At 39.6% G+C, this 23,257-nt stretch overlaps 1 protein-coding gene across 1 annotated transcript in view; it reads right to left on the minus strand.

Annotated features, from left to right (window-relative positions):
• Positions 1-23,257, minus strand: part of LOC124804647 (vacuolar protein sorting-associated protein 45) — a 139,505-nt gene that overhangs the window by 7,154 nt on the left and 109,094 nt on the right. The gene's annotated exons all lie outside the window — the stretch shown is intronic.

Below are 23,257 nucleotides of genomic sequence, written 5' to 3' on the forward strand. Positions count from 1 at the left end.
ACGTGCAAAGAAAAGGTACGATGGCACATTTCATTCAGCACTCAGGATAAATAACGTACAAATATTAATCAAACATCTTTGCAAACAAGGAAACAACTGATAAAGATATTGAATTCTTCTGTTATGCTTCCATTTACTCTATCAAAAAGTTTACCACATGAAAGGTTTTAGTATTTTTCAAATCCAGCCGTACCACTTCTACCATTAGTTGCTCTATTTTTGCTGTTAATTGTAGTGCTGTCATTGCCACAGAGGTGGAATATAATGGTTGGTACAAATTACTAAGCAAAACCTAGCTAAAAGGACTGCCTTTTAAGTTTTTATGAAGTACCACTACAGTGCATTATTAAGATATGACACTATTGTTTTAACATTTGACATCTATCATTAAAACAATGACAACTCAAAACTGAGTGAGCAGTTTGTTTACAGTGAGTTTACGAAGAAACAAGTATTAAGAAAAATGCAACAATAATGAAGGTTTTAACTGGGAGCTTTTTAAAATTTTTGGAAACGAGTGTAACAATTCACAGTTCAACTTTCAGTCGTCTGTCACCTTCAGTAATTGGAATATTACAGTGTGATTGTGCTTTCGAACCCATAAGAATTTATGAAGGTATGTCAAAATTGGTTGTTCCCAAAAAAACAACAACCTATTCTGGGCACAACATGATTATACAGGATCAGCAAATGACTTACTGTAAGACAGAAGTATGCTTAGGCATAGCATGAACAGGAAAGAGATCTGTCCCTGATGGATTCTGCACATTTAAACTGAGACTTAAAAACAGGCTAGTGTCAATTGGTGGAAAAAATGCTCAAAAAATTGTGGCCACAGAAATGAAAAAATTGTACACAACATGACAACAGGAGACAAAGTCTGAATATATCTGTACTAGCTGACAACTAAAAAACCAGAGTTTTCTCCTAGCATGTAAAACATTCAAACAACTTAGAGGAATGCAGCCAGGTGACGTCTTTGACAACCAAAGATATTTCAACATGCGTACACCCCTCATTTCCAAGGCACAAATGCAATGAGAGAGTAGACAGGGCAAATGCAGCCACGAACCACAATATGGCACATCCAAAAGACAACATGCAAGCACCTACATACACAGGGACAGAACATGACTCCAAACAGAATTTAAGTAAAAGCTTCCATCTCTGCGTATACAATCACTTGCTAATTTAATCTCAACTACTTTCTTAATAACAATATCCCAATAACTGGAAGTGTACATCATTCCACAGGATGACCGGTACCAAGGTAATGGTCTGCAATAGCAGATTTACGTGGATGTTGTTACGTGTGTGTGTGTGAGAAAGAGAGAGAGAGAGAGAGAGAGAGACAGACTTATGCTCAATACACTAATTGTGTACAGTCCTGCCACTAACCACATCAAGCAAGAATTCAAAGAGAAATACAAGTCTGTAGCTCAGGCCACAAGAATTCAAAGAGAAATACAAGTCTGTAGCTCAGGCCAGTACCTACATCAGAACAGACAAGGAGTTTCCCAGAGCTTATCTGTGGCACGAAAAGCCCAACTCGCAGCCAAACCTTCCACAACCCAAGACAGTTACAGAGCAAATAATGGCTCCTAACCAGGAGATTCACAATAGTAAAAGAAAGAAGGCACAAAAATGTAATAGACATCAGTTACGCCAAAAATAACAAAACAAGGTAAAAAATATGATCAGGTCAGTATGTAGGTGGGTTCAGGTGAGTGTCCCCTGGAGCTCTCCATGTGACAGAGGCTGTCTGGCCCACAGCTGTTGCACCCACAGCCTGTTACAGTGAAAGTGTTAAAGAGAGGAATAGCCCTAGTGGCAGATACAGAAAAACCTCAAGGAGAGGGCGCTAAAGATATCTTGAGCTATCTTTACTTTTACCGTAATAAAAAACAAGTTTAAGAAAGTTTTATTTAAACTGATTATACACATACACAAGACAATGCCATCTCATGATATAAGAAAGTTACAATTGTGGTTCTCTTCCTTAAATGATGAATTCTATGTGCCTATTCTTCCTGGCAAATTTGTTAATTACATTGTCAACAGGACAATCAGTGTCAGGGTGAGTGTTTAACAGAGCTAAGCCTTTAAGTCAATCCCCCTCCATAACCTATCGAGATTACTAGAATGGCGTGACTTTTCTCGTAGGTATAAGTCAGCTATCAATGTGCCAGATAGAAACTTATAGAATATGACGACATGGATGTGTCTGCTACATAGGAAAGTACAACTACTCGATTCAGTAGAGTCAGCTGACAAAACAAACAAACGAATAGTGTGCAGGCTGATTGGCGGTACAGTGGCAATGCGAGCAGCCCGCAAGGGCGGAGGGGGGGCCACGGGCCCCCATACGTATCCGCCACTGAATAGAAGTATATTTATAATGAAAAATGGTACAGATTTTACCACATGCGAAAGCAGGATCACAGACATAAATAACGCTTCCCCCCCATCAGTCACCCAAGGAATATACGTCCTCAGGCACTAATGCATATTTTGCATGTTATTCTAGCTGTTGAGGAGTCCTTGGTGATACTGTCCCACTTCTATCTGAAGGCAGTTTTCAGTTATTGCACAGTTCGGGGAGGAAGTGTTGGTTGAGAAAAATGTCTCCCAACAGCATCCCAGGTGTGTACTATAGGGTTTATGTCTGGGGAGTAAGCCAGCCATTCCATAAGTTCAATATCTTCACTTCACAACCTTAGCGGTCCTGTGTGGACAGTTATTGTCATCCATATACAGAAAGTCGGGACCTACTGCATCCCTAAACAGACATGATCCAGAATAACCTCCCTAGAATACCACTGTACCATAATAGTACCTTGTGCAAAGATATGCAGCAGTGTTCGGCCACTATGAATAATGTTTGCCCACACCGTAGTGCCTAAGCCTTAACAATGACTTTCATGAACATTCTGTGGTGCATAACATGTTTCCCTCTCCACACTAACTGGGCCTCACTTGTCACAGTGAAGTGGGCCTCATTGGAGAACACACTGGACAGCTGTTTCTGACCCCAATTAACAAGCTCCCAACACCAACGAACTGTTTCTCAACACGCTTGGTTGAAGAGGGATGCATGTAACAAGTTTCAAACATACAAACTGGCCTTATTTAATACCCACGAAATGGTTCTGGCACAGGGACATGTAGTGATAGTGGTTGCAAGATCTTCAGGAAGCTCCTAGGCATGAGATGTCTGTTCCTTTTCACCACTAGGGCTTCATAATACCCTTTACCGTAGCCACAGTAGTGACACACTGACCGACTTCGAGCCGTCCATCTGCTCATCCACAATTGTAAGCACTCAAATTATGTCGTATGCAGACATATTGCCGTACCACACGAAATACCACACTCATCAGTTCTGCAATAACCTTCATCAAACACCATACTGCGCGCACTCTCGAATGCGTACAGTGTGTTCATGCACGGGTTTTGCTGCATTTGACACTTCCCACTCCCTACATTTCCTTTTACTATCATCAGTTGGGTATTCTGCAGCAGCTGGCTGTTGTTCCTTAGCAAGTGTCAAGCAGTTTAAAAGCAATTACAACACTAAAAGAGGGATGATGTGGGGAAAAAAGAAATTGAAGAACTTCACAAATATAACACGCAATATGATGTCATAACGAAATATATATTATCGCAGAAAAATCAAAAAGACTATGTAATCAACTAATATGATCTGTAATTGTTAGTGTGATCTCTGTACCTTTTGATAAAGGATTGCACACACTTCCCTTTTGTTTCTTGGTAGTGTAAGAAGCCATTTTGTTAAGAGGCACGAAAACGTGTAAGTTTCTTTAGACGAAATATAATCAAATATTACTTAAAAGTGTCACTAATGTTTTACTGTAACAACTCCTATATTCATGAAGTGATATATATTAACGATTTTATAGGGTAGGCGCAGAGGTCAATGCCTTGTTCTAGATGATAACGGCCTAGAGTCGTAATAAATATTTTAATATTTGCTAATTGTGACAAATAAATAAAAATAAATGTAAATGTAGGAGATTTCTCTTGGTTAGTGGTTCTTCTTTTGAAACAGTAGTAGCAGTCAGTTTTTCTAATATTGAACCATATTCATTTAACGTGATTACAGTATTTTTTTTAGATCCCTGCTTAACAGAGATTGCGAGAATCTTCTCAGCATTGCAATTTAACAAATGTAATTATGCAGCTGTAAATCTGGAATATTGTGTGTTGGTGGTGTCTTTTGATATAAAAACAGCTTGTTGGGCAAACTAACTGCAAGAAGTACCATAAGAGTCAATAACTTAAATAATTTCTCAGTTGTGAAGCAGGCAGAATAATACTAACTCCATCTTTACATAACATATAAATATCAACAACACCAATACATAAAAAAGAGAACCACCACAATGACCAAAGGAGCCGACAAAGGAGGTATGGTCAAGTATGACTAAGGTCAGAAAGTCATGAATAGCGGATACCACATGTAGACAAGAGTAACATTGATCTATATCCTGCAGGCTGCTCATTGACTCACTACATATTCAAGTACAGTCAAAGGAGGTCTGTTTAAAGAAATGCAGGGCTCTGTTATTAACTACAACCTCTGCTGTAAAAACACTACACATTCTCTGTAACAGATCCTGCTCCTAAACAGTGGGAGACGTAAAAGCATATCCCATCCTATCCATTGTTTCAAAGCTGTCAGTGCAAATGACAGTAGCACCCTGATACTCTTGAAGAAATGAAGGAACAGATGCCAAAACCTGTATGTTCTTGAAACATATCGGCTTCAACTCATGGTCTGGGTATTAATCATGAGGTGACCAATTGGGAGAACTTGCAAGGTGATTAGGCAGAAGGCCTTGCAGTATGTTCAAATGATAGTCCTACCTGAGAGCAGCTGTTGGAAGGGGGCGTTCAACACCTCTTGTATGCAAAAATAATTTGGTATACTGGATTATTTGGAAATTCTCGGATGGTGATTGCATAATTCAGCAAGAGTTTAAGTATTGTTACCATTGTAACTGAAGAGGGAAATCCTCTGTCGGGCAATGAGACGGTCTACGGGCCTAGTCCAGAAGGGGTCTGTGGTCTGCCTACAATGATGGATTGGATCCGACAATTTCGAAGATAAAGATGCAACTGAGCCATAAACCTGACTATTATTGGTCAATCAGGTCAAGACCAAAACCAACAACAGTTTTGGGTTAAGATGGGCCATGATACTACGACAAATGCATTGCCAGAGAGAACTGGAAGGGTCTAAGTGGAGGCCCTTTGGATTGTGCCTTGGAGCTGGCTTTGAGACAAGGCTACAGATTAGGAGCTACACTGAATACAGAATTCATCATCATATGCATGGGAATGAGCAGTGATAAGATAGAGGTCACTAGCACATTGATGGTGATGAGGAAGAGTGTAAAACACAGCATGGGGAGCTTAAGTGGTGTACCAGCTCTAACCCGAGACAACTCATGGGATAAAAATTGATGAATATAGACCGGTAGGGAGCCTCAAAAGCCCCATTCATGAAGGGCAAGTACAATGTTATGGCACCAAGTGATGTCTTATGTTTGTGTAGGTGTAAAAACACTGCACTAATACGTCAGTGTTTGAAAATGCCTATCATATATCTGTTTCCAACCTTACCAAACGGTCAGTTGTGATCATCCCTCCTGGGAACCACACTGACAGAGGGACAAAATGGTCCCCAATTTCAGAACCCAGAATACTTGTTGGGCTACCATCCTCTCAGACAGCACTTTGGTGAGGCTAATCAGTTGTAGCTGTCCAATGGACATTGTGTTTCTCCCTGGTTTAAGAAATGAGATGACGATACTGTTTCATCATTGCGGAAGGAAACAACATTCTAGCCAAATATTGAAGACCCAGAGTAGATGGAGTCTTTGATTAACATTCAGATTTTGGATAATCTGATTGTGAATCAGATGAGGACTTGCTGCTTTCATTATATAATAATGGGGACATAGGGACTAAAGGATAAGGAGATGTATTAAACTTGTTATATATGTGTTTGAAAGGTAGCCACGTGCAAAGTGGGTTGAAAGATATTCGGCAAGGACTGACACACTGGTACAAATGCCACCACGAAGGAAGAGACCAAGAACAGTTGTCTATGTCTGGCAGTCCAGAAGACTATTGAGCTCAACCCACACTTGGGAGAAAGAGGCATGCATTCCCAAAGAAAAGACTTAACTGAGCTATCCAGGTATGATTCACAATACACCCTCACAGCTTTACTCCTGACAGTACCTCTCTCCTACCTTCCACTCCCGAGGAATACCTGCATATCTTGCAGTACAGCTTTTGCTCACAAAAGGCAAAGGTTCTATGTTATTGTTGTGTTTATAGACAAGAGGGGGATTTGTTTTGATAAACTGGCATTTGCAGTTAACAGTCAATGTGAGAAATATTCACATTTCGCCTATTGGGGTAGTTTTGCACGATTCTGTGGACAAATGTCAGAACAGTCAGATTTCATCAGTCACTGAATTATCCGGACTACCTTACAAATGATTGAAGCGATTTCATAAATTCACTGTAGCTCCATTCATTGACATATGGTCATGACACACTACAGATACGTAGAAAAACTCATAAAGTTTTGTTCGGCTGAAGCCGCACTTCAGGTTTCTGCCGCCAGAGCGCTCGAGAGCGCAGTGAGACAAAATGGTGACAGGAGCCGAGAAAGCGTATGTCGTGCTTGAAATGCACTCACATCAGTCAGTCATAACAGTGCAATGACACTTCAGGACGAAGTTCAACAAAGATCCACCAACTGCTAACTCCATTCGGCGATGGTATGCGCAGTTTAAAGCTTCTGGATGCCTCTGTAAGGGGAAATCAACGGGTCGGCCTGCAGTGAGCGAAGAAACGGTTGAACGCGTGCGGGCAAGTTTCACGCGTAGCCCGCGGAAGTCGACGAATAAAGCAAGCAGGGAGCTAAACGTACCACAGCCGACGGTTTGGAAAATCTTACGGAAAAGGCTAAAGCAGAAGCCTTACCGTTTACAATTGCTACAAGCCCTGACACCCGATGACAAAGTCAAATGCTTTGAATTTTCGGCGCGGTTGCAACAGCTCATGGAAGAGGATGCGTTCAGTGCGAAACTTGTTTTCAGTGATGAAGCAACAGTTTTTCTTAATGGTGAAGTGAACAGACACAATGTGCGAATCTGGGCAGTAGAGAATACCCACGCATTCGTGCAGCAAATTCGCAATTCACCAAAAGTTAACGTGTTTTGTGCAATCTCACGGTTTAAAGTTTACGGCCCCTTTTTCTTCTGCGAAAAAAACGTTACAGGACACGTGTATCTGGACATGCTGGAAAATTGGCTCATGCCACAACTGGAGACCGACAGTGCCAACTTCATCTTTCAACAGGATGGTGCTCCACCGCACTTCCATCATGATGTTCGGCATTTCTTAAACAGGAGATTGGAAAACCGATGGATCGGTCGTGGTGGAGATCATGACCAGCAATTCATGTCATGGCCTCCACGCTCTCCCGACTTAACCCCATGCGATTTCTTTCTGTGGGGTTATGTGAAAGATTCAATGTTTAAACCTCCTCTACCAAGAAACGTGCCAGAAATGCGAGCTCGCATCAACGATGCTTTCGAACTCATTGATGGGGACATGCTGCGCCGAGTGTGGGAGGAACTTGATTATCGGCTTGATGTCTGCCGAATCACTAAAGGGGCACATATCGAACATTTATGAATGCCTAAAAAAACTTTCTGAGTTTTTGTATGTGTGTGCAAAGCATTGTGAAAATATCTCAAATAATAAAGTTATTGTAGAGCTGTGAAATCGCTTCAATCATTTGTAATAACCCTGTATAATTAATTATTCTTCTTCTTTTCCTGCCTTTTCTTGTTTCTCAATGGGGTTGGCATTGTTACATATCAGTTTTGATGTGTTAGTGGCATTTGGTGACCAGATGCATTCTTGAAGCTGCCCAGAATGGCTCGCCATGAATGACAACAAAACAGGGCATACAATATTGTCATCATACTGTTGTGCTATAAAGGTGCCGGGGATGACAACAAAAGAGATCCTGCTATGAAATGAAATGGCACCCCAGACCACCATTCCTAATTATCAGGAGGCTGTATTGCAGGCGACACTCAGATGGTATCCCACTGCTATCTGGGGCGTCTCCAGACATCATCTTTGCTAGTCATCCGGGCTCATCACAGAAGACAATTCCACTCCAGTGAATGAGATTCCAGCCCTTTCTGAGAGCCACCTATTAATGGTCCTTGTTGTCACTGGAGCACCAGTTGCACATTGGATTGATGATAATGATGAATCTGGGGCTCTGAGCACCTCTCTGACAATTGCTCAAATTCTGTCATCTCTCTAGGTTGCCCACTTCCTTCTTGACACTGTATTCAGTCATGTTTCACCCACTCCTACCAACATCATCAAAAAGTTGGATCCCTCTGATTCAAATGTCGAGTGATTCACCAATTACTCCAATCAGCTTCTTTGAGCCCAACTACACATCCTCTCTATCAAATGCTGACATCTGCATATACTGTTCACACACCTGTCTGCGCAGCATGGTTACTGTCCAATTAGGTACACAGAATGAAATTTGCAGTAACTTTATGCACTGCTGTCCCCTATTAACTATCGTTGCCATCTGAGCTGTGAATTTGCGCTGCAGCATCACACATTCGGCCGCTGCCCGCCAGAGTTCACAGTTTTGTATTTCTGCCAATACCTCTATGACCACTTTGCATAACTCCTCCACAGCAAATTTTTTTGTCTTTAAAGTGTATTTTCACTTAATTTTTTTATGCTATAAAATCTGTTATCTTCCCTATTACATATGGGTAAGCCTTGCCTGCTCATTTCAACCAATAGATACTACTCTTTCAGTATACAATATAATATTCTTTCTGTCTTGGGAATTATCATTCAGTGTGCGATGGAAGTACTATCCAAATATGTCTCATTCAGCTAGGAACTGGTTCCATTGGGATTGCACTGGACTCGGCTGTCATGACCTTGGAGAAACCTAAATGGTTTACGCTGAGTCCATATTTATACTGATTTTGAAATTATTATTCTGCATTAGCTTCTCTTGGTTAGTGTAACATATCACTTTGGTGAAGTGATGTGTCACACAAGCATTTACTGCGCTGTTGCGAGATGTTTGCCATGTTTATTTCTGTAATGAGTTAGTATAGTGTACAGTTTTGCTGCATGTTTTATTTGTGCATAATCATTATGGAATGGATGGATGCAGCGTATCAGCAAGCCGGGACAACAACAGTCAACTTACCATGTTCGTGGTACATGCTGGTTGGATGGTTTGCTCTGTGTCACTGGGTCTTGCCTTCGAGATATGGTGCAAGCTATGGAGGAAGAGCAGCCATGAAAATGCCTAAGATGTCACAGGGACAAGAGAAATTTTGTTATCTAGTCATTCAATTGGAATCAGTTACATAAGACAGTCCAACTTTGGATACAGTCCTTATCAACATATTTGTGATGTTCCGAATAATGAAGCAATTTTGTAATGCACGATCAGTGCAAACAATAGTACAATATATGATACCTTGTTTATGAGAAGCATCATATTTATTTTGAGAATTGCGTGTTGGACTGGATTCTTAACTTTCAGCTATAACTGCAGCACTTCGAGAAACAAAGTTTGATGAGAGGGTATATCACGGTAAAGAAACAGTGGAACAGTGAATGTGGCAACTGGTGATAACCAGAACAAGTAGAACTGGGAATATATAAAATTGTTGAAGAACAAGAATAGTAAAAATAAACCTGAAATTTTCAAGATAATTGGTGATTTTTGGGTTCGAAGATTTGGTAGAGTTGATATCTGTTGTCTGAGTAACAAACGTCAACAGCAAATATTATGCTGCAGTGCAAAATCAATTAACAGCACTGCAAAATAAGAATTCTGAAAGGTTTGAGTAGTTTGACAATTACTAAATCCTTCAAGTACAATTACGATGGAGAAGAAACTAACTAGTCCACAAGTTGGAAGATTTTCCATTACAATTACACAGGGCTTCGATTGTATTAACCTAAGAGCCTACAGCAGCCATCACGAATTGCAGCTGTGGTTCATCACCCTGCAGCTACGGCAAAGTCAACAGCGTGCACACACACACTTGCATGTGCACCTGCGCGTGCGTGCCCGCCCGCACGCGCACCCCCCCCCCCCCCCCCCCCACAGACACACACACACACACACACACACACACACTCACTCTCTCTCTCTCTCTCTCTCTCTCTCTCTCTCTCTCTCTCTCTCTCTCTCTCTCTCGGCGTCGCAGCCCAACCTACACACCAGTCTAAATTCCTATCAGAACTTAGTAGCAGCAGGATTCGTGAGCTGTATAAACACCAAGTTAATTAGTTTCAAAAAGGTTTTTTGTGTTAGTGTTCGTGTTGTGGGGTACACTGCAAATAGTTTTGCAACAAGAGTTTGTGGATGTACCACAGCACCACAGCTTGCCTTGTTACAATATTAAGTTGAAGTTAATTTGTGTTACTGCAGACAGTGTACACCTGTGGTGATGAGGAGACTGGATGCAGATGTGCTAATATGGTTCAGAACATTTATTGCACAATTGGATAATGGCATAAAGGAGTTAACTGCTAATGTAGAGAATACTAAAACCAAATAAAAACATGACACTCGAGCAAATAAATACCAAATTTGATCATCATATCAATAAGTCATGGAAGGGAAAACAAGAAATCCAAAGTGACAAATTGTGGTTACAGAGCTTCCCACCTTAACAGAGGAGCTAAGTTCTGAAAGACTGAAACAATGAAACTTAGTTTGTAATGAAAGATGTGGACAAGAACTTTGTAATTAAAAAATTAACCAATCAGAAATCTAACACAATACATGATTAAATCTCAGGCATTGAAGTAAGCTTAAGAGTGTTGGAACAAAACAAAGATTCAGATGTGGCCATAATTTCAGACTCTGTACTTCCTAGGTTGAAGGAGCATATCGTCGGCTTAGTTGATAACATATGAGAAAGGATTGCATTGTCTGTAGGTACACTTCTAATGCAGAAACAGATAGAACAGGATGCGAGCAACAGAAAATCTGGGATAAATTAACTGAGACTAAGGATAAATTAAATAAAAAGCTTTAGTGGACTGTCAGCCGAGCTGATGAAGGCGTTGCATTTGGGAAATGGAAATACTTTAACCAAATAATTCCCTAAATTTCATCCGCCTGGGGAAGTTCATCCCAAATTTGAGTGTTACTAAATCTTAACCCAAGCGATGGGATGATACAACAAATTCCCATTAAGTTATTTAGAAAGTTGCTCATTGGAATGGGGAACTGCTCTCGTTGAAGGATTTGTCCTGGCTCAATTATCAGCACAAGTTTACGAAGAAGTAGTGGTCTCCTAGTACTCAAGGAAAAATTGGCATTCGAGCTTCTTGACCCACAGCATTATAATAGTAGTTGTGGAGTTGACTTAAGAGTAATTTAGACTCTTAATCCTGGATGAGGGTATAGTAATTTGTCTACAAGCATAATAGAGAATCACTAATGCAGTCTCTCTCTTCTGTTACCAGGTGCAACACTTCAGAAACTTCCAGTTTAGCAAAAGTTTCAAATAGCATTTATTTGTGTGTGTATGAGATGATATATCTGTATTGTTTGTTTATTTTATTTAATGTGAGAAATGGTATTCAGAAAAGTTTAAGCTTCATTACTGAGAGTTGTGTCAGGCAGGATTTTTGTCCAGTGTCAGCTGATGTACTGAACAAATTAAAAAGGATAGCAGGAGAAGTTACTGTAGCATCTGAAAATTTTATGATCACTGTCAAGAAGGAAATATCCATCGAATGGGAATATGAAACATACATATGTATGTTGGAGAATGGTATTTTATAGCTGTGTAAGACAGCGTTTATCCATGAACTTATAACCCCACTGATCAATTATAATATAAACACAATCAAAATATATGTGCCCTCCTCAGATAAATTCACATTCAGGATAGATTTAGTGAACTGATGCTCACTAGGCATCAAGATGTCTGTCATATTTCTTCAGTTCCATATTTCTCTTACTTCTTTCCCTATCTTTTTAGAACTGCAATTCATTGTAATTGTACTATACTACATGACTGACAGTGTTGCATTAGCATGTGCCAAACAATAGAAATTATCAGACATTAGCCAGCAAACAGAGTGAAGAACCTAGATGAGGTCCCACATCCCCCCACCCCACCCCCCTTCCCCCTTTTTCCAAGTCGTGCTGGATATTAAATCCATCACTTTTGACAGATGGAATCAAGAGGTATATATCATTAGGTATTAAGTGTGAACATTACAGGTTAACGTCCAGGTACAATTGTTGGACCGTATTATAAGAGGGCATTCAGAGTTACAGTAGTGAGTGATTATGTGCAGAGGAGTAAAATAAATACAGCACACAAGACAGATTAAAGACAAGGTATGAATATGGACTATCGTCGGAGTAGGTTATCATGATATGTATGTATAGGATGGGAAAGTACAATTGTAAATAATATTAACAGGATAGGTGGAACTAGAGGGACAGTATAATCTATATCTGATAGAAAAAGGAGGATACACAAGTAGGGAGACTATCTCTGTGGAAAATTAAAAGACGGCATAAAGATAATTCAGGTAGTGAAGGGAGACGAAAATTTAATAGTCATGGGTGACTGGAATTCGGGAGTAGGAAAAGGGAGAGAAGGAAACATAGTAGGTGAATATGGATTGGGGTTAAGAAATGAAAGAGGAAGCCGCCTTGTAGAATTTTGCACAGAGCATAACTTAATCATAGCTAACACTTGGTTCAAGAGTCATAAAAGAAGGTTGTATACATGGAAGAAGCCTGGAGATACTAGTACGTATCAGATAGATTATATAATGGTAAGACAGAGATTTAGGAACCAGGTTTTAAATTGTAAGACATTTCCAGGGGCAGATGTGGACTCTGACCACAATCTATTGGTTATGAACTGTAGATTAAAACTGAAGAAACTGCAAAAAGGTGGATATTTAAGGAGATGGGACCAGGATAAACTGACTAAACCAGAGGTTGTACAGAGTTTCAGGGAGAGCATAACAGAACAATTGACAGGAATGGGGGAAAGAAATACAGTAGAAGAAGAATGGATAGCTCTGAGGAATGAAGTAGTGAAGGCAGCAGAGGATCAAGTAGGTAAAAAGACGAGTGCTAGTAGAAATCCTTGGGTAACAGAAGAAATATTGAATTTAATTGATGAAAGGAGAAAATATAAAAATGCTGTAAATGCAACAGGCAAAAAGGAATACAAACATCTCAAAAATGAGATCGACAGGAAGTGCAAAATGGCTAAGCAGGGATGGCTAGAGGACAAATGTAAGGATGTAGAGGCGTATACCACTAGGGGCAAGATAGATACTGCCTACAGGAAAATTAAAGAGACCTTTAGAGAAAAGAGAGCCACTTGTATGAATATCAAGAGCTCAGATGGAAACCCAGTTTTAAGCAAAGAAGGGAAAGCAGAAAGGTGGAAGGAGTATATAGAGGGTATATACCAGGGCGATGTACTTGAGGACAATATTATAGAAATGGAAGAGGATGTAGATGAAGATGAAATGGGAGATACGACACTGCATGAAGAGTTTGACAGAGCACTTAAAGACCTGAGTCGAAACAAGGCCCCGGGAGTAGACAACATTCCATTAGAACTACTGACGGCCTTGGGAGAGCCAGTCCTGACAAAACTCTACCATCTGGTGAGCAAAATGTATGAGACGGGCGAAATACCCTCAGACTTCAAGCAGAATATAATAATTCCAATCCCAAAGAAAGCAGGCGTTGACAGATGCGAAAATTACCGAACTATCAGTTTAATAAGTCACGGCTGCAAAATACGACCCGTGAATTCTTTACAGACGAATGGAAAAACTGGTAGAAGCCGACCTTGGGGAAGATCAGTTTGGATTCCGTAGAAATATGGGAACACGTGAGGCAATACTGACCTTACGACTTATTTTAGAAGCTAGATTAAGAAAAGGCAAACCTACGTTTCTAGCATTTGTAGACTTAGAGAAAGCTTTTGACAATGTTGACTGGAATATTCTCTTTCAAATTCTAAAGGTGGCAGTGGTAAAATACAGGGAGCAAAAGGCTATTTACAATTTGTACAGAAACCAGATGGCAGTTCTAAGAGTCGAGGGGCACGAAAGGGAAGCAGTGGTTGAGAAGGGAGTGAGACAGGGTTGTAGCCTCTCCCCGATATTATTCAATCTGTATATTGAGCAAGCAGTAAGGGAAACAAAAGAAAAGTTCGGAGTAGGCATTAAAATCCATGGAGAAGCAATAAAAACTTTGAGGTTCGCCAATGACATTGTAATTCTGTCAGAGACAGCAAAGGACTTGGAAGAGCAGTTGAACGGAATGGACAGTGTCTTGAAAGGAGGATATAAGATGAACATCAACAAAAGCAAACGAGGGTAATGGAATGTAGTCGAATTAAGTCTGGTGATGCTGAGGGAATTAGATTAGGAAACGAGACACTTAAAGTAGTAAATGAGTTTTGCTATTTGGGGAGCAAAATAACTGATGATGGTCAAAGTAGAGAGGATATAAAATGTAGACTGGCAATGGCAGGGAAAGCGTTTCTGAAGAAGAGAAATTTTTTAACATCGAATATAGATTTAAGTGTCAGGAAGTCATTTCTGAAAGTATTTGTATAGAGTGTAGCCATGTATGGAAGTGAAACACAGACGATAACTAGTTTGGACAAGAAGAGAATAGAAGCTTTCGAAATGTGGTGCTACAGAAGAATGCTGAAGATTAGATGGGTAGATCACATAACTAATGAGGAGGTATTGAATAGAATTGGGAGGAGTTTGTGGCACAACTTGACTAGAAGAAGGGATCAGGGGATCACAAATTTAGCATTGGAGGGCAGTGTGGAGGGTAAAAATCGTAGAGGGAGACCAAGAGATGAATACACTAAGCAGATTCAGAAGGATGTAGGTTGCAGTACGTACTGGGAGATGAAGAAGCTTGCACAGGAAAGAGTAGCATGGAGAGCTGCATCAAACCATTCTCAGGACTGAAGACCACAACAACAACATAAAGATAATCTTTCTGCAGAAAGATGTGTATCTTGATGGTTGGTACATAGGTTGGTACCATTTTGAGGTATCTCCAAAGCAGCAAAGTAGATGAATTTACTCGAGTCTGTTAATCTGTTCCATATGCTAATTTAAAGATAACACAAGAAAGAGGCAAGTGGCAGAGCTTTGTATGCTATTCTTCAGTGTTGGAAAGATGGGTAATTGATAACAGAATGCCTGACAACAAAGGGTTGTAAATTTTTCGAAACAGTGATTCTTCTTTTGGTTTGGTGGCAGTTCTAGAAAAGCCGAAAATCTCTGACTAGGAAAGTGGTTTCATAACAAGAGATGATCCATTCTCTGTAACAATTACACTGGGCAATATCCCAGTTTACCTTTCCAAGTTTTGTAGAGTTTGATATATTTCTCTCAGAGGAATCTCTGTAAGTGATAAGGTTAGGTTTATACTTATTTTCTGTGGAAGGTTTGTGTGATTAAGTCCATGGAACTGGTTTAATTTAAATGAGGAGTTTACGAAGGAAAATGTGACTACTGTCCTGTTGCTACTCCCTCAACTTGTCATCAATGGAAATGTGTTAGAACCACTTTTTGAGGCCTGGTGAGGAGAAGCCATTGGAGCTTGTTCTGCCGAACTGGCAAACATCTTCAGTTTCCAACCCTTAGGTGAAGAACCTCCTAGGGTGGGATCCCTTGGATGGGGAGGGGGAATGGTTATCAGTCTTTGGTATCTATCTTCTTTCTTTCTTACTTTCTAACATCCTTAGTCTCCCTTTTCCTTTCTTTCTTCTCCTCCTAAAGTACCTTGGCTATCCTCCCTCTTTATCAACCCTTCTTATATCTGTTATTATAACCCGTATTCACACTCTTGCCAAAAGTGTAGCACACATCCAGTGTTTTACAAAAGGGTATGAGCTGGGCTATACAAGCCTGAATTCTGGAAGAAATGTATCTGATTAGATGAAATTTGGATGATTAGACTAAATGGCTACTTGATTGTAGGTCCTAGAAATGAATACTTCATGTGAAAAAAACGAAGAAATATTTTAAAATGGTTCAATGATCCATATTGCTTACCTGAGGTTCCATACCAATAACAACAGAACAACTGCCTAATCAAAGTGTTAAGAAACTTAAAGTGCAGTTAAGGCAAATGCGTGCCTATGATTAACAGTTCACTGAGATGCATTCCACATGTAATAAATGTGGATTAATACTTTTAGTTAAGAAGGTTTAATTTGGTTTCAAACTTTGAATGTTTATTGTTTGTTGGTGTTTCGCAGTAGTGACATCATCATTCGCATTAGAGGAGGAATCTGTAGTCTAACATATCAGTTTGGTGAATTGACGTATTCCAGAAGCATTTACCGAAACTACAAATGATGATCATCACTATAAAAAGTTTATTTTGGTAATGAATTAGTATAACCTACGTTTTGGTATGTTTTATTTAAGTACATGCATTATGGAATGGACGCAACATATCTGCAAGCTGTAACGACAGTAGATCCCTTACCACGTCCGTGGCACCTGCTGGCTGAGTGGTTTATTCGATGTCGTCGGGGCCCTGTCTTGGAGATACGCTGTGAGCCATGGAGGCAGGGCACCTGTAGCAATGCCTATGACGTACAAGGGACAAGAGAAAACTTGTTATCTAGTTACTCAACCATAATCAGTTAAATAAGACACTCCATTTTTTGATGCAATCCTTATCAATGTATTTGTGATGTTCCAAATAATGGAGTAATTTCGAAATGTGTGGTCACTGTAAAGGAGAGTACAATATACGATATGTTGTTTGTGAGAAGTATTGTATTTATTTCAAGAACTGGATATTGTATTCTAACTTCCTGCAGTAATTGCAGCACTTCAAGAAACAAAGTTTGAGCAGAAGATATTGGCAAGTGTGCAGCAGTAACAAGGCGAGCTGGACTGAATAATAGGCAGCCACAACTCCCAATCAGACTCTACATTGCCACTCAATTTCACCGTAAAGAAGCAGAGGAGCTTCGCGTGTGATAAAGATCTCCAATGGGACACTTGCTGTATCCTATCGACAGTACACATCCGGACACATTTATGTTACACATTCATTCTCCCTGACTCTTCTTTTGTTTGATTTGGCAACAGACATACTGCAGATGACACCTTAAATAAAATTAAGTAATTGAACACTGAATGTGGTTATTCGTTAATGCTTTCTATAGATTTGTGAACAGGTGGGAAATCCATATGAAAACAGAAGAGCACTAAAATTTCATGTGATTTACAACAAAATATTTTATAAATATACACAAAAAAATTTAAACCTTTCCGAAATACTGCACTCATATAATATAATAGTTCCCTTTGGAAACCTTGGGAAAATTAGCCAATTAATTTGGAAGGCAATACAATAACAGCTCCACAACATTTTGCTTAAGAAACAAAACCCAGTTTTAGAATGTAAAGTCTGTATTTACATTTATCATTTCAAATAACTGCAATGTAGACTCTTCATGTATGTCACTTCTGTTAAGCTAACCAAAAATTCTATCCTTCGAAACAAAACTGTCAGTTAAATTTCTTTCCCTCCTCCCCCCCCCCCCCCCCCCTTCATTTCTTTAGAACTCACTTTCACAATAATCTACAATGTACTGAAAACTCTGGAAGTCTATACCATACAAGCAGCAGTAGTTATTTGAAAACAAACATGCATTTCAGAAACATTTCAATACTTAATTACTGTTGCCTATTACTTGTATGTACAACACTTTGAATATAAGAAGCACATTCTACAGTCATGAGAAGCACTGACAATGAACCACAGGCACGTACTGGAAAACACTGTCATTAACAGTTTATATTCACAGGCTGTTACTTTGCATTTCCAATTTTAATTTAATAAAATGTAACGATTTGATTTTATACCAAGATGATGATGATGCACTCTTCATCTGAAGACGGGTTGATGCAACTCTCTGTGCTACTCTATCCTGTGCAAGCCTCTCCATCTCCAAATAACTACTGTGCCCCACATCCATTTGATCCTGATTACCATACTTGTCTTTTGGTCTCCCTCATCACCACACTTCCCTACAACACTAAACTGACAATTCCTTGATTTCTCAGAATGTGTTCTATCAACAAATCCCTTCTTTTAGTTAAGTTATGCCACAAATTCCTTCTCTCCAGAAGTCTATACAGTGCCTCCTCACTAGTTATTTGATCTACCAGTCTAATCTTCAGCATTCCTCCATAGCACCACATTTCAAAAGCTTCTCTTCTATTCATGGCTGAACAGCTTACTGTGCACACTTCACTTCTGTAAAACGCTACACTCCAGACAAATTCATCAGAAAGGACTGCCTAACACTTAAATTTATATTCCATGTTAACAACTGCTCTACTTCAGCCATCATTTTATTTTACTGCCCAAATAGCAAAACTCATCTACTCCTTTTAATGTCTAATTTTCTAATATAATTCCCTCAGCACCACCCACCTGATTTAATTTGACTACTTTCCATTTCCCTTGTTTCGCTTGCGTTGATGTTCATCTTATACTCTCCTTTCAAGAATGTCAGTTCCCTTCAATTGCACTTCCAAGTCCTTCGCTGTCTCTGAAAGAATTACAATGCCATCGAGAAACCTGAAAGATTTTATTTCTGCTCCCTGAACTTTTAACTCCTTCTCCCAATTTGTTTCATTGGCTTCCTTTACTGCTTGTTCAATGTAGAGACTGAATAATATCATGGATAGTCTACAGCCTTGTTTCATTCTCATCTCCAACATTGCTTCCCTTTAATGTCTTCCACACATATACTGCAATCTGGTTTCTGTATAAGTTGTACATCACCTCTTGCTTCCTGTACTTTACCTCTGCTGCCATCATAATTTCAGTGCATCATGTATTTTAGTCAACATTGTCAAGAAGTTTCTCTAAGTCTACAAAAGCTATAAATGTAAGTATTCATTTCTTTAACCTATCTTCTAAATAAAGTTATAGGATCAGTATTGCCTTCCATGTTTCAACACTTCTCTGGAACCCAAACTGATCTTCCCCAAGGTCGGCTTCTACCAGTTCTCCCATTATTCTGTAAATAATCTGCATCAGTATTTTGCAACCATGACAATATTAAACTGATATTTTGGTAATATTCACCCATATCAGCATTTGGTTTCTTTGGAAATGGAATTATTACATTCTTTAAGTCTGAGGGTATTCCCCCCTCTTGTATCTTGCACACAAGGTTGAACAGTTTTGTCATGCTGGCTCTTCCAAGGATATCAACACTTCTGAAGGGATGCTGTTTACTCCAGGGGGCTTTGTTTCACTTTAAGTTTTTCAGTGCTCTGTCAAATTCTTCTCAAAGTTTCGTATCTTCTATCTCATCTTCACCTACAACCCTTTCCATTTCTATAATACTGCCTTCAAGCTATTTCCTTTGTGTAGCCCCTCTGAACACTCCTTCCGTCTTTCACCTTTCCCTTCTTTACTTAGTTATGGTTTTCCATATGGACTCTCAATATTCATATAGTTGTTTCTCTTTTTTCCAAAGGCCTTTTTAATTTCCACATAGGCAGTATCTATCTTTCGCAAATCATATATGCTTCCATATCCTTACTTTTGTCCTATAGTCATTCCTGTTTAGCCATTTTTCACTTCCTGTCAATATCATTTTTACGACATTTGTAGTCTCTTTTGCCTGCTTTGCTTGCTGCATTTTTTTCTCCTTTCATCAATTAAATTCAACACCACCTGTGACATCCAAGAATTTCTACTAAACATTGTATTTTTATCTATTTGATCCTCTGCTGCCTTCATCTCTGAAAGCTACTCATTTGCCTTGTCCATATTTCTTTCTCCTGCTGCAATCATTGCCTAATGTTTCCCTTTAAACTCTCCACAATCTGACTCTTTCAACTTAGGCAGATCCCATCTCCTTCATTTACTATCTTTTTGCAAAATTCTTCAGTTTTAATCTACAGTACATAAACAATAAATTATGGTGCGAGTCCCAATCTGTCCCTGGAAATGTCTTTCATTTAAATCTGGTTCTGAAACCTCTGTCTTACTGTTATATAATCTATCTGTAAACTTCCTGTGTCTCCAGATCACTTCCATGTATACAACATTCTTTCATGATTCTTACACCAAGACAATCAATACACCCTTATACTAGCGAGTCCCAATCTGTCCCTGGAAATGTCTTTCATTTAAATCTGGTTCTGAAACCTCTGTCTTACTGTTATATAATCTATCTGTAAACTTCCTGTGTCTCCAGATCACTTCCATGTATACAACATTCTTTCATGATTCTTACACCAAGACAATCAATACACCCTTATACTAGCTTATAAAAGCTGTTAATATAAGAATTCTCAAAGAAAAATAAACGAGTGTTCACATTTTCAATATAATGATACAATATGCTAGAACATTCTTCTAATTTTTCAAGACTGTCTCAGAAATGACACTGACATTGACGATGATGATGATGATGATGATGATAATGGTGATACTGTTAACAGTTGACTAACTAGAATATGTTAACATGCTAACAAAAGCCTTCTATACCAAAAGATGATGATCTATCTAAATACTGCGCCTTTCTTTCGAACAAATTGATGGTATTTACCATGCATCCAGGACTACAGCAACTTTGTTGATAAATTGGTTTTACAGAATCAGATATGTTTCTTGGCCTATAATATCAACCATCTGACTACTTATTAATTTCTTTGGAAGTGAGTGAGAGCAACCCTTACCAACCATACCACATTGTTTCATCTAAATTCTTGAATTCATAAAGTTAATTGGCTTAAATTACACTGGTCATACTGCATGTGACAATAACATGAAATACTGATGCAGGGTGGGAAACTGTTTAGCTTGAAGATGATGGGTACAAAACTTATCAAAACATTGCCACAAAACGACACCACCACTTGGCTGATCACTCGAGAAGATTTCGTCACTGTTTGGGAAGGGTCACTTATCAATGGTCTTCCTTATCCTACATAAAAATAACTTGTTTACTATTACCTCATTTAAAATATCACCTCATTTAGCAGAGAACACTAGCCTTCATATGATTACAGTTCTTCAATAGCACTGCTATAATGTAAGGTATAAGGGTAATATGCCCACTGAGAGGTGCTCTGGCAACATGGTGACTAGTGACAATGGTAAAGATGCGAGATATGCTGGGGAGGTGGCCATAGGTCATGGAGGAGGGGAAGGGGGGGGGGGGCACACTTTGCAATTATCTCATGAGGTGTCACTCTCCTGTAGCATAGAAGATATCAATAAAGGGTATGATTCCCTTTATAGAAGTACAGGTCATAAAATTGTTCATCACACTGTGGATCAGACCATTCAGCATTGGTTCTACATCTAATTCTACACTCTGCACCCCACTGTGGGTTGTGAGTGTAATGTATCACCTTTGTGAAGTGATGTGATACATAAGCTTTTTTTGAGCGAATGAATGATGATTGCCACTATAAAAAGTTAATTTTTGTAATGAATTAGTTAATATACTGTTTGGGTATATGTTTTACTTACATGCATCTACACTTTGATCAAAAGTATCTGGACACCCCAAAAACATATTTTTTCATATTAGGTGCATTGTGCTGCCACATACTGCCAGGTACTCCGTATCAGCGACCTCAGTAGTCATTAGACATTGTGAGAGAGCAGAGTGGGACACCCTGCAGAACTCACAGACTTCAAATGTGATCAGATGATTGGGTGTCACTTGTGTCATACGTCTGTATGCGAGATTTCCACACTCCTAAACATCCCTATGTCCACTGTTTCCGATGTGACAGTGAAGTGGAAATGTGAAGGGACACGTACAGCACAAAACCGTACAGGCCGACCTCGTCTGTTGACTGACAGAGACAGTCGACAGTTGAAGAGGGTCATAATGTGTAATAGGCAGACATCTATCCAGACCGTCACACAAGAATTCCAAACTGCATCAGGATCCACTGCAAGTACTATGACAGTTAGGCAGGAGGTGACAAAACTTTGATTTCATGTTCAAGTGGCTCCTGATTAGCCACACATCACCCCGGTAAATGCCAAACGATGCCTCACTTAGTGTAAGGAGTGTAAACATTGGATGATTGAACAGTTGAAAAACATGTGGAGTGATGAATCACGGTACACAATGTGGCAATCTGATGGCAGGCTGTGGGTATGGCGAATGTCACCTGAGCGTGTGTAGCGGCAACAGTAAAATTTGGAGTTGGGGGGTGTTACGGTGTGGTTGTGTTTTTCATGGAGGGGGGGGGGGGGGGGGCTTGCACCCCTTGTTGTTTTGTGTGGCACCATCACAGCACAGCAGAGCAGTTAGTCCACGAACCCACGCGAATTGTAAATGGTTGCGAAAACACACTTGACCTCTTAGCCACAAACAATCCAGAGCTGATAGAGAGCATCATGAGTGATACAGGGATTAGTAATCACAAGGTCGTTGTAGCTAGGCTCAATACCGTTTCTTCCAAATCCACCAGAAACAAACACAAAATAATTTTATTTAAAAAAGCGGATAAAGTGTCACTAGAAGCCTTCCTAAGAGACAATCTCCATTCCTTCCAATCTGACTATGCAGATGTAGACGAGATGTGGCTCAAATTCAAAGATATAGTAGCAACAGCAATTGAGAGATTAATACCTCATAAATTGGTAAGAGATGGTACACAAAACAGGTCCGAACGCTGTTGCAGAGGCAACGGAAAAAGCATGCGAAGTTCAGAAGAACGCGAAATCCCGAAGATTGGCTAAAATTTACAGACACGCAAAATTTGGCACGGACTTCAATGCGAGATGCCTTTAATAGGTTCCACAACGAAACATTGTCTCGAAATTTGGTAGAAAATCCGAAGAAATTCTGGTCGTATGTAAAGTACACAAGCGGCAAGACGCAGTGAATACCTTCGCTGTGCAGTGCCGATGGTACTGTTACCGACGACTGAACGCAGTTTTCCGAAATTCCTTCACCAGGGAAGACGAATGGAATATTCCAGAATTTGAAACACAAACAGCTGCTAGCATGAGTTTCTTAGATGTAGATACCTTAGGGGTTGCAAAACAACTCAAATCGCTTGATACGGGCAAGTCTTCAGGTCC

The sequence above is a fragment of the Schistocerca piceifrons genome, chromosome 7 (genome assembly GCF_021461385.2).
Source record: "Schistocerca piceifrons isolate TAMUIC-IGC-003096 chromosome 7, iqSchPice1.1, whole genome shotgun sequence".
NCBI lineage: Eukaryota > Metazoa > Arthropoda > Insecta > Orthoptera > Acrididae > Schistocerca > Schistocerca piceifrons.